The sequence below is a fragment of the Balaenoptera acutorostrata genome, chromosome 8, assembly GCF_949987535.1.
Source record: "Balaenoptera acutorostrata chromosome 8, mBalAcu1.1, whole genome shotgun sequence".
Classification (NCBI taxonomy): Eukaryota; Metazoa; Chordata; class Mammalia; order Artiodactyla; family Balaenopteridae; genus Balaenoptera; species Balaenoptera acutorostrata.
In genome coordinates this window covers 65,991,059-66,004,320 of record NC_080071.1, presented here as the reverse complement: position 1 = coordinate 66,004,320, position 13,262 = coordinate 65,991,059, and the positions used below count along the sequence as shown (strand labels likewise).

General features: G+C 43.4%; 1 protein-coding gene and 1 pseudogene across 1 annotated transcript in view; one reads left to right on the top strand and one right to left on the bottom strand.

The window, feature by feature from the left end:
* Positions 1–13,262, bottom strand: part of LOC130708764 (cyclin-Y-like protein 1) — a 55,520-nt gene that overhangs the window by 41,752 nt on the left and 506 nt on the right. The gene's annotated exons all lie outside the window — the stretch shown is intronic.
* LOC130708765 (thioredoxin, mitochondrial-like) lies at positions 1,619–2,135 on the top strand (annotated as a pseudogene).

Here is a 13,262-nt window from a genome sequence, read left to right as displayed (position 1 = left end):
TTGGAAGAAATGGACACATTTTTAGAAAGGTATAACCTTCCAAGACTGAACCAGGAAGAAACAGAAAATATGAACAGACCAATCACAAGTAATGAAATTGAAACTGTGATTAAAAATCGTCCAGCAAACAAAAGTCCAGGACCAGATGGCTTCACAGGTGAATTCTATCAAACATTTAGAGAAGAGCTAACACCTATCCTTCTCAAACTCTTCCAAAAAATTGCAGAGGAAGGAACACTCCCAAACTCGTTCTATGAGGCCACCATCACCCTGATACCAAAACCAGACAAAGACACTACAAAAAAAGAAAATTACAGACCAATATCACTGATGAATATAGATGCAAAAATCCTCAACAAAATACTAGCAAACAGAATCCAACAACACATTAAAAGGATCATACACCACGATCAAGTGGGATTTATCCCAGGGATGCAAGGATTCTTCAATATACGCAAATCAATCAATGTGATACACCATATTAACAAATTGAAGAATAAAAACCATATGATCATCTCAATAGATGCAGAAAAAGCTTTTGACAAAATTCAACACCCATTTCTGATAAAAACTCTCCAGAAAGTGGGCATAGAGGGAACCTACCTCAACATAATAAAGGCCATATATGACAAACCCACAGCAAACATCATTCTCAATGGTGAAAAACTGAAAGCATTTCCTCTAAGATCAGGAATGAGACAAGGATGTCCACTCTCACCACTATTATTCAACATAGTTCTGGAAGTCCTAGCCACGGCAATCAGAGAAGAAAAAGAAATAAAAGGAATACAAATTGGAAAAGAAGAAGTAAAACTGTCACTGTTTGCGGAAGACATGATGCTATACATAGAGAATCCTAAAACTGCCAACAGAAAACTGCTAGAGCTAATTAATGAATATGGTAACGTTGCAGGATACAAAATGAATGCACAGAAATCTCTTGCATTCCTATACACTAATGATGAAAAATCTGAAAGAGAAATTATGGAAACACTCCCATTTACCATTGCAACAAAAAGAATAAAATACCTAGGAATAAACCAAAAAAAAAAAAAACTGGTAAATGAAAACAACATTTAAAATTGTGTTGTCATTAGAGTATACACAAAGTAATTGAAGCTGTAGGTATAGAAGTGATTGCCTTGAGAAGACATGTATAATAAGGAAAGGAAGAAAGGAAGGAAGGAAAGAAGGAAGGAAGGAGGGGAAGAAGGAAAGCAAGAAGGAAGGAAGAGAAGGAAGGGAAGGAAAGAAGAGGTCTTCAAACATAGGGAGATTTAAGTGGCATTTAAGTAAACCTGCCAAAGGGAGCAGTGGCAATCAAGGGACCTGAGTATTAATTAGGAATGACTGATCACGTGAGTCCCATGAGGGTAGGGATCACATCTGCTTCTCATTTCTGGAGCAGAGCACCTAGCACAGTACCTGGCCAGTAGATGCTCCATTCGCAATTGTCCAGTGTTGTCCGTGGGGCAGGAAAGCTACAAATACCATTGGCTGCGGCAACTGGGTGACTGGGGATGTGTGCAAGCTGGATGGCAGGCAGTGAGTAAAGAAATGAATAGGGAACAGAAGTGCCCTTGACCGGTGGGGAGGGCCGCGCTGTGCACCCCTCTGCTCTCGCTGCAGGGAGATGGCTTAGCGACTTCTCCTGGGGAGGTTCCTGGCCTCCATAACCTGCAGGAAGCCCTCTCAGAGTCAGTGGGCGCCCCTTGCCTCCAGGGCCCTGCAGACCCCACAGCGCAGTCCTAATAACCTGACAGTAACACCCAGCCAAGCCCAGTCAATATACACCACCAGAGTCTGTACAATGACCTTTTAACATCCAGGATGGACCAGACTTTCAAGACTGAGTTGTCAGCAGTGAGACACCAGTGGTTGTGGATTTCCATGCACAGCGATGTGGTCGCTGCAAGATCCTGGGGCCAAGGTTAGAGAAGGTGGTGGCCAAGCAGCATGGAAAGGTGGTGACGGCCAAGGCGGGTATTGATGACCACACAGACCTCGCCATAGAGTATGAGGTATCAGCTGTGCCCACCGTGCTGGCCATCAAGAATGGGGATGTGGTGGACAAGTTTGTGGGCATCAAGGATGAGGACCAGCTGGAGGCCTTCCTGAAGAAGCTGATTGTCTGACAGGCAGGGAAGCGTCCTGACTGCCCCTGCCCACCTGGGCCCCGTGGTCCCGGGGGACCCAGATAGAACTCACAGCCCTTCTGTGCCGGCCCTTCCTCCCTCCTCCCTCTGCCTGGCCCCTGTGGGTCCGTGCTTTGGAGACCAGGCCTCCAAACACAGGAGCCTCAAGTGCTCCCAACCTGGCTGACCGCCAGGGTGGCCGCCCAAGGAGCGGTGCCGCCACCGAGCTGGGACAGCCGTCTCCTCACCCACTCTCTGCTCCTTCTAGGGCTTGTTGCCGTGCTCCCAGGATGCTGGGACAGAGTCCCCGGGCCAGCCTGCAGTAACAGCTTGGTCTCCCTGCTCCCTTCTGATCTGAACCCCGGTGCCTGGCTCATCTGCCTCCTGCATTTTTCTTTCCTGCTGCTGTTTTGTAAAAAAAAAAAAAAAAAACAAAAAAACAGAAGAAGCAAAAAAGAAACCCAGGGCTTCCCTGGTGGCGCAGTGGTTGAGAATCTGCCTGCTAATGCAGGGGACACGGGTTCGAGCCCTGGTCTGGGAAGATGCCACATGCCACGGAGCAACTGGGCCCGTGAGCCACAATTACTGAGCCCGCGCGTCTGGAGCCTGTGCTCCGCAACAAGAGAGGCCGCGATAGTGAGAGGCCCGCGCACCGCGATGAAGCGTGGCCCCCGCTTGCCACAACTAGAGAAAGCCCTCGCACAGAAACGAAGACCCAACACAGCCATAAATAAATAAATTAATTAATTACAAAAAAAAACAACCCATAGAATACAGTACCAACAGCGGACCCTAATACAATCCACGGTCATTGGTGATAACGATGTGTCAATGTAGGTCCATTTATTGTAACAAATGTACCACTCTGGTGTGGGATGTTGATGATGGGGAAGGCTGTGCATGTGTGAGGGCAGGGGGAGTATATGAGAAGTCGCTGTACTTTCTACTCATTTTGCTAATGTTTTGTTATTTGTAATTTCTTCTAAAAAAAAGAGGATATTAAAAAAAAAAAAGAAATGAGTTATCAAGCCATGAAAAGACACGAAGGAACCTTAAGTGCATATTGCTAAATAAAAGAAGCCAATCTGAAAAGGCTGCATACTGAATGACTCCAACTAGATGACATTCTGGGAAAGAAAGTAAAAAGATGTGATAGTCAGGGGTCAAGGGTCAAGGCGGGGTGAGGAAGTGATGATTAGGTGAAACACAGGAGATATTTAAGGCAGTGAAACTATTCTGTAGGATACCGTATTGATGGATACATGACATTATTTGTCAAAACCTATGGAACTGTATAACACAAAGAACGAATCCTAATGCAAACTATGGACTTTAGTTAGTAATGGTATATGAATATTGGTTCATCAATTGTAATAAATTGTAACTGCACTAAGGCAAGAGAACTAAGAGAGAACTAAGAACCGCACTAAGGAGAAACTGTGAGTGGGAAAAGGAGAGGATATATGGAAACTCTCTGTACTATCTGCTCAATTTTCTTTTTTTAATTTTATTTTACTTTATTTCTTTATTTCTTTAGTTTTGGCTGTGTTGGGTCTTCGTTGCTGCACGCGGGCTTTCTCTAGTTGTGGTGAGCGGGGCCACTCTTTGTTATGGTGCACAGGCTTCTCATTGTGGTGGCTTCTCTTGTTGTGGAGCACAGGCTCTAGGCGCACAGGCTTCAGTAGTTGTGGCACGCGGGCTCAGTAGTTGTGGCTCATGGGCTCTAGAGCGCAAGCTCAGTAGTTGTGGCACATGGGCTTAGTTGCTCTGTGGCATGTGGGATCTTCCCAGACCAGGGATCAAACCTGTGTCCCCTGCATTGGCAGGAGGATTGTTAACCACTGCACCACCAGGGAAGCCCTATCTGCTCAATCTTCTGTAAACCTAAAACTGCTTTAAAAAATTGTTTATTAATTTTGTAAAAAGTGCAACCCATGGCTTGACCAGTTCTGTATATACCACTTTCTTAGGCAGTAAATTATCTTTGCAGGGCGCCTTTGGGCAACAAGCAATGATGCAGCATAGCCCACATAGACAGAAGGGTTTTGAAGACAACAAGCCTTCAAACTCATCCCCCCACTAGAGTGTGAGCAGGAATGACAGAAGGGGGAACAGAATGTGGTGTGTGGAACCCTGGGTCCCCCTTTTAGCTACAATCAAGGAGTCACTGAGCACACGAAGGCAGCCTCGCAGGGGTAGCACCGCTCTGAGAAACAAGCGACACTTCTGACTTGTTTTACCCAAATAACTTAAATAAGCAAATAATAACCAAGTGATTCATCCTACATGATCTTCAGTTTTCCCATTGATACAACTGACAGTATTATGCATTATAGATGCTGCTGTGTTGTTTTCAAGCCTTCCTTGAAAGCCTTAACAAAAACGTCAAAACATCCTCGCATATGATACTGATGATAAGGAAGTGGATATGTGTGATCACATATGAGATATCTTATTAAGGAAAGTGTGGGTGGGAGGGTTCTTCTTTAGAATATTTTCAAAAAGCTCTTCTAAACACTAGATATATTTTTTATTACTTTTACTGCTGTTCTGAAGTTTTGTCTAAGGACCGCAGGGGTTTTCTTAACCTTACAAGTAAGTTTCTGTTGAGTAGAACCTCGTCATGCTACTTGTTGCTATTGATAGAGTTTGTTAAGCCAACAGTGAAAGCAATCTGTCCTCTCAATGCATGGTAGCACTTCAATAGTGGAGATTCTGTAATGAATTTTAAAATCAGAGATGAGAAGCATTTCCCCCACCCCCCTGGGATTGGAAAGAGAAAATTCAGTAAGACAAAACAGGATGCAGAGCTTAAGAAGTGGGTTAGAGCCCACGAAGTTCTAAGAATCACAACTGTTGAAGAAATATTAAGCAGACCAGAAAATTAGTGAAATGAGTCCAGGTGGAGTGAGACTGAATGCTTTCCCCAAGTCCCACATGGTAACTGCCTTTTTTCTTCTGTAGGGAGAGAAAGAATTGGGAAGAGCTTTCAGATTTCTAGAGATTCACTTGAATAGTTCCTACTGCACTGCTCACTGGGACAATATTCTTTCTCCTCCCCAAGGTGGCCATATGCAGCAGCAGTTCACCCCATCCATTCACTCTCATCACTTAGAATGGAGTTGTCCCCATGCAAACATCGAGCAATGGCACCGTGAGAATTGAGAGGCTCATGAAAGCAAGGCTGATGGGAGCCCTGGGGTGCACCCCCAAACTAAAAGGACTCAGGTTGCAAGACCTGTCACTTAACAGTCACAGCAGGATATATTTTTGGTAATTGAAGCCTAATTTGGATTGTGTTTTTGGAACATGATAACATTAGTTTTCTAAAAACTAGAAAATTTTTTAGGGAGGAGTGGTGGTTCTCTCCAACTCCACTTTGAAGCTAAAATGGCAAACTGTTTAGAATACAAACTTTTTCTTCCCGTGGATTTATGTAGTAGATGTTTCAAAATGACTGGCAAATACAGAGAATTCATACAAAGTTAGAGGCAAAAGGGTGCTCCAGAACCCTCTGGTTGAATCTCTTCACTCTATAGTTGAGGAGAATGAGGTCCAGAGAGGCTAAGTGTTATGCCCAAGGGCACACAGCTGGCTCACAAGATGAGACTTGAATCCGGATTGCCTATGTACTGGCCAATGCTCTTCCCTCTCTACTGTGCTCTACTTCCCAGCACCACAAGAGGACACCTACTGGGTCTTGCAGAATCTAGACTATTTTTTGACAGCTTGGAACTAAACTTGTGACTAATTAGAATACAGTGTTCCACCACCTTTAAGTCACCAGCTAAAATCCACTGCTCCCCGTCGCAGCACGCCCGAGGCCTTCTGGGTAACCAAAGAAAGATTATTGTCTCAACTCAGTTCTCTGTGTCTAGGTGCCCACAAAATGGAAATCACTTTACTTGGGGAAGAGCAAGAGGACAAGATGAGATGAAAAGGAAGCATGTTTAAAATGGATAAAAGGAGGCACTTTTTTCCCACTACACACAATTGAACTGGGGAACTCACTGCAGCAGGATATTAAGATCAATGGTGAAGATTTGTGTTTTAAAAGATTAGACATTTCACATGCATATCATCAACAGCGACACTCAATGGGATGAAAGTAAGATGGATGAAAGTTCTCAAGCTTCAGTGCGTAAGTTGATCACCAACTGGGTCAGGTGAAAAGAAAAAAAGTTGTCTACTGGATTAAAATTTCACAGAAAGGCAGATCTGGGGGGTTCCAGTCATTGCTGCTGTGTAACAAACCACTCCAAAGTAGTGGTGTGAACCAACAGGCATTTTATTATGCACATGGATACGGTGGATCAGGAATTTGGAGAGGGCACAGCAGGGATGGCTTGTCTCTGATTCATGACATCTGGGGCCTCAGTTGGGAAGACTTGAACAACTAGGAATGACTTGAGGTTGGGGGCTGGAATCATCTGGAAGCTTCTTTACCTAACCTGGGATGACTTGAAGGCTCACTCAGCTGGGACTGTCAAGTGGAGCATCTATATGTAGGTGTCAAGAGGGAGTGTCCCAAGAAAAAGCACTTCCAAAAAACAAGTGTCCCAAGAGACCCAGGTAGAAACTACACGGCCTTTTATGATCTATCCATGGAAGTTTTAGAGCATCACTTCCAACACAGTCCATGGGTCAAAACCGTCACAAGCCCACTGAGATTCAAGAGGAGGAGACTTAGGACCTCCTACATCCCTCCCCTATGGGGAATGGCAAGATCACATTGCAGAAAAACCTGTGGGATGGGAGAGGTTTTCGCAGCCATCTTTGGAAAATGCAATCCCCCAGGGAAGTGGTGGGTGATGTGAGGTTACAAGAACACACAATCTAGTGGAAAAAACTGACATATGAACAGAGAATCACAGTACAATAAAATAAATTTCAAGGTAGTTATTTCCCCCTCTTTTACAAGAATTCTTTTTTTTTCCCTTTGATAAGAGTCATCACATTAAAATTTTTTCATTCATTGTCTGTCTTCTACTAGATTGGAATCTCCATGCATTTAGTTTCCTACTGTAACCCCTGTGCCTAAAACACTACCAAGCCCAAAATAGGCACCCAATAAATATTTGCTGAAAGAGTATATGAGTAAAGTGCTGTAATAGAGAAGTAGTGGGAGGGCTGTGGGACTACAGGCAATAACAAAGCACTCAGCTTGACAGAAATGACATTTGAGTGGGTCTTGAATGCTCTTGAAGGATAAACAACAATTTTTCTGGTGGAAAAAAAAAGGGAATAAATTGTTCTCCTTAAATCTCCTCCAGAGACTTCATTAGCCAAGTTTAAGTGGGCAGATCTCATCCTAAGTGTACAGACTGCATGTAGTAGTTACAATGTCCTTGGTTGCAAGTGAAAGAAAACAGGGACTCAAATGTATTAAAAAATAAGCAGCGTATCGTATCACATAACAACAAGTCTGGAGGCCAACAGTTCAGGCAGCCTCAATGCCATCCTTCTTCACTGGGTCAACTTAGCTCCTTTGTGGTTGCAAGATGGTGCCCACAGTGGTAGGCATCACAGGCAGACAAAACAATACCCAGCAGGGGAGAGGACTACTTCTCCTTTGGAGTAAGATCTTTCCCATAAGCCCCTGACAGACTTACCTCACACTGGCCCCCACACCACGCCTTATTGGCTAGAACTGTGTCCCATGCATGTATGTAACCTAAACGCTGATAAGAAGAAGGGGAGAAACACGAGCAGTTAGACTAATCACGTGTTACTCCTTGGGGCTTGACCTGAAGCTCCTGCCTCTCCTGAAGCACAGGGCTATGCAGAAAAGGGTGGATTCCCCAACAAAACAGAACAAAACAAATAACGGGGGTTTTGTTCGGAAGGAAAAAGGGGAGATGACTCCTCGGCACATAATCAACAGTGTTTGCAACATTAGGCTTGGGGAAGGTTAATGTTCTGTTTTCTTTGTGGATGACTATTACCTAACAATTTTATTTATTCTTTTTCATGCTTTTTGCTCCTTTCCTTTCTCCTCTGCACTAGTAGTCAGTTGAATAAATCAAGCGCTGTATCAATAGGAAAGAGTGTCATGTGTACAGTGTACATACGAATCTAATTAATCAAAAATACGTTGATTAGACGGGAGTGCACTTTCAGGTAAAAACCTTGATTCAGATGCTTCTGATAGCATAGCCATGCCCAGCTGTTCACCACTTGAATCGTGCTCTTTCATGGCCTTGTGCCCGTTACTTGTGCTGATTCCTCTGTCTAGGAAGTCCTTCTCCGTTTCCTTACCTATAGTGGATACTAGTGATTGCCTCTCCAGCGTCCATTCTATCCTTCTAGTAATTTGCTTGAAGAGATGGCGAACTGCAAAACTACTTTTTCCAGACTCCCTTGCAGCTAGGGTCTTGATCTGAAATAAGTTCAGTCAATCAGGTGCACTTGTGTAAGATTTGGAGGCAGATGCAAGGAGAAGGCATCATTCTGTTGCTGTTGCTGTTGGCCAGCAAGGTTTGAGCAATAATGTTAAGAGGCATTTAATGCTGTTGGACTCAATGTCCTGTTTCAGTGTCTAGTCACCAGTTTCATGGGTGTGAAGAGCCCTTGCTGCAGCACCATCCCAACTTCTGGAACATAGCTACTGTGGTAGGCCCATGAACTCAATAGCCCAGGGGTACCCCCCTGACTTCAGCCCCTCCAGCTCATCAATTTTGTAAGCCTCTGTTTGATTCTCAGTATTAAATATTTCTCTGTTTGAAACACCTAGAGTGGTTTCTTCCTGTACTAAGCCCTGACTCATAGATCACCTAGTTCATATTCAGCCTTCCAGGCACAGCCTGGGTCTTCCCTGAGCCACCAGGTTGGGCCAGGTGCTTCCTCTGTGCTCCCACCACGTCCTGCCTGGTAAGCCCATGCCTCTTCATCTTTGCACCCCTGGCACCAGTGTTTGGCTCACAGCATGTGCAGCATCAATATTTACCGAACTGAAGCTCCCTCTGCCAAGATACCAGACAGGTCCTGAAATCTAGTCTAAAGGGTGCCCCACCTCATGCCTGGTCTGCAAAGCCCAAAGAACAAGTGGCTCTAGACTTATACTGGATTCTAGATGAATCCAGAGCCCTCAGCTTTTCCGTACTTTAGTCCCCCACACAAGAGGCCACACCAGAATTGAAAATTTGACCTGGTCCCCAGGAAAAGGATGATAAGGAACAAGGGAAGGTGCTTATCTCAAGAGTCACCATCTGGTGGTTTTCAGGACCCTCTGCTGCTGGGCCTACAACGAGGCCTGCAATCAATGGCAGCATAGCCTTTGGAGCGAGGAAAACCCAAGTTGGAAGGTGTGTGCCGTTGTGTAGCAAGTTACTTTCTGAACCTCAGATTCTTAATCTATAAAATGGGGTTGATAATATCAACCTCACAGGATTCTTGGGGGTAAAAGAGATTATATATGTAAAATGCTTAGCACACTGCATGCACATTGGAAATGCCCAATACCCATCAGTTACTGTTACGGCCACCATTGCTGTTGACTGTGCCAGCCCTGTACCACAATTCTGTTACATATTTTTTACTTCATATACATACACTTTCCTTCAGCCCAAACAGACTCACATGCAGTTAGACTAGAACGTACTTCTCTATACTTTCTCCCGAGGTGTTCCATTTTACATCATGATGTGATTAACCCTTTTCTGCAGAAGATCCAGCTAGGCCCAAGTTTGGGGCTGTGCTGAGGAAATAACAAAACCATCTGTGTCAGTGGCTCTCGACCCTAGCTGAAAATCAGGATCACCTGGAGAGCTAAAAACAAAACGGCAACAAAAACAAACAAATAAAACGAAACCAAGAAACAATGTCTGGGTCCGTCAACCAGAGATTCTGATTCAGTAGGGCCCAAGCATCAGTATATCTTAAGGCTCCCCAGGTGATTGTAATGTGCAGCTGAGAGCCATTGCTGAGAGTGGGAAAGATTAGCGCTTCCATCGCCTCTGGGAAAGAAGAAAGAAGCTCTTACTTTTCTATAATCGCCACCACAGTGGAGGAGGGGAGAGGACTAAAGATTACAGTTGAATGATTCCACTTATAATGTGAACAAGGCATTCTTATTATGAACCTGGATAAATGACTCATCATGTTAATCCTCTGATTAGTGTCTGGGTTTCTCATCTAGAGGTGTCTGATCTGATGAGAAGAGGAGTTATCAGAAATGCTCTAGGACATGGAAAAAGCTAGTCTGGAAATACCTGTGAGGGATTTCAAGTTGGCTTGTGGGTGTCTGTCCTGTGCCAGCCCTGTGCACACTCGCACACTTGCGGGCTGGTTGCTGATGTCAGGTGTACGCACTTTGATCCAGGGCAAGTGAAATGATCCCCGCTTTGGCATAAAATCTAGCTAATATCTAAATGCTAGAGATAGCTGGTGACAGCTGGGAGTGTGCTCAGACGTAAAGTACAGGCATACCTCATTTGATTGCGCTTTGCAGACTTTGCTTTTTCACAAATTGAAGGTTTGTGACAACCCTGAGTTGTCAGATGATGGTTAGCATTTTTTAGAAATAAAGTATTTTTAAATTAAAATATGTACTTTTTTTAAAGACAGAATGCTATTGCACACTTAATAGACTGAAGAATAGTGTAAACATAAGTTTTATAGACATTACTGGAAAACCAAAAAATCCATGTGACTCACTTTATTGTGATATTTCCTTTATTGCAGTGGTCTGGAAGCAAACCCACAATATCTCTGAGGTATGCCTGTACATCTAAAAAATGTAACTTTTTTCCCATTATTAAAGTGATACACAAAAGAAAATAGAGTGGGAAAACAGAAAAATAGCATGAACCCAGTAGAAACTAACAACAGACTTAAATAGAGTTACGAGGTGCTAGAGGTGGTTTTAAGCTCTTCACCATATAAATTCATTTACCCCTCACTACAACCCTATGAGGGGTAACTCCACTTTACAGATGAGGAAAGAGGACCTGGAGCTGTTGTGTGACTTGTCCAAAGTGGCAGCTAGTAAAGGAAGAGCCAAGGTTTGGACTCATGCTGCATTTAACAGGGTATGGTCAACCTCAGAGATATATATAGCTCGTAAGGTAAGCTTTATCCAAGGATTCAATGCCACTTGCTAAAGTTTAAAAAGTTAATCTCAGTTGCCATTTATTCATCCATTTATTTCACAAATATTTACCAAAGGCATCTATGGGCAGCACACTGTTCCAGGCTTGATTATCAAGATACTGAAGAGTATACAGAGGCTACCTGTCCAGTCATTCCTATAGCATTGAACTCTCAAGTGTCTCAATATGTATAATCAGTACAAGTATAGTAAGATTAGAAATGCAATAACTATTCTCTGATTACAAAATCCAAAACCAATACTTCAAAACTTTCAAAATGTCACAGTCTTACTAGATGGAATGTTTGGCATGATCCTCCGTATTTTCATCAATTAATAAGTACACCTTGGACAATAATTTAAGTTGAACCTCATGAATTCCACTTTGTAGCAACACGTTTAATATAACAGTAGTGTCTTCAAGTCAGAAATTTGGTGTTTTTGGATGGATGGATGGATGGATGGCTAGATGGAAGGATAGATGAGTGAATTAATAGCTAAGAATGCCTGGCAATGTTCTAGTTGCTTAAAAATTGCATCTTTAAAAATAATTCAGTGTTTTCCAGTTTGTTAAACAATAACTATGACTCAGAAGAAAATGGTGATTTGTGTCCTTTCCATGGACTAAATATGTAACTTCAAGGAAGCCATTATGATGCCAGTTCCATCTGATTGTTGTGAGGATCAAATGCGCTAACTGAAATGAATTATGTAGCACCCTGCCTAATACATGTTAAACAGCATATTTTAAACTGCCTTTAAAGTGAAATACTATATGCAGAAAAGCAAAAATTCAAATGATACAAAAAGCTATACAATGCAAAAGACGTTTCTTTTGGCCAAGTTTTCCCGCTCTTATTACTACTATTATTAGAGATCTCCAAGCAAAAATAACATCTCCCTGTTGATTAAGAAGGGAGAGGTTTACAGACTAGGAGATAACATCCTTTGAGTCAGAACCAAGTGAAATAACACATGTATTCTGGTTAAATTCCAGCATGAGTGATTAACATTCTCCAACTTCAAATAATTTTTATTATTAGCCTACACATGTTGCATACAGGCCACAGAATGAGGCAGCCTCTCTTGGCATGTTCACAATCTGTGCATACTTTCCACTGAGGGTTTCCCTTTCTTTTTGATTGCTATTCCATAGCTTTTCAACTCCCACTACTTTCAACCCTGGGATGTTTGCCGACACTGAGTGCCAAGTAGTTCCAAAAAAACCAAAAAAATATAAGCACCTGTAGAATCCCAGGGAATGAAAGAGGTAAAGTACATTTTAAACATATTTAGTAGCGGTTTTAATGTTTGTGAAGAGATTTATATTTATTTCTTTTAACTTTGAGGCTGGGATTAATACACGTATTCCTCATTATTTCTCACAAAGTCTTGTTGATAAGCAGGAGGAAGAGGGCTATTCTGCAATTTTGTCTCCCAGTCTGTGTAAGTGGGATCCAGGACACAAGAACGACTCAGCCCTAAAGTGCAGTCCTGAGTCCCTCAAGAACTCAGGCCCTCCTGCCTTTTTTCCGCCTTCTTCCAGTAGAAGGAAGGGGTGGGGGGAGCGGGAAACAATTCAAACCCTCTTTGTAAGCTTGTGAATGAATTTCAAGAATGTTAAACACCTCAGTCTTCCAACCTAATTAGAACATGTAGAAAAGAGGCATTTTTAGGACATTTTAAACTTGCAGCATAATAACCCATCTGGAGAGCGCCACAGTGCGTCCCAGTGGTCGAGGCGCCCAGCAGGTCTTCGCGCGGGCTCCCGCAGCTCCGTGCGCCCCGGATCCCCGGCGGCGCGCGGGTGCGCAGCTAAGCAGCGGGTAGCCCCCCGGGGGGGGGGGCGGCCCCTGCCCATCACAGAGCCCGGAGCCAGTGTTGCTTTTCTCTGCGGGCGACTTCGAACTGCCTGGATTTTTAACCCGATAAACTGATAAAGGACTAACATGTCTGGAGTCTTCCAAAGACAGAAAGAAAATCACTTTCTTGTCGCAGCAGTAAGATTTTGTTACGAAATGCAAAAGTAAAGGTTAAAG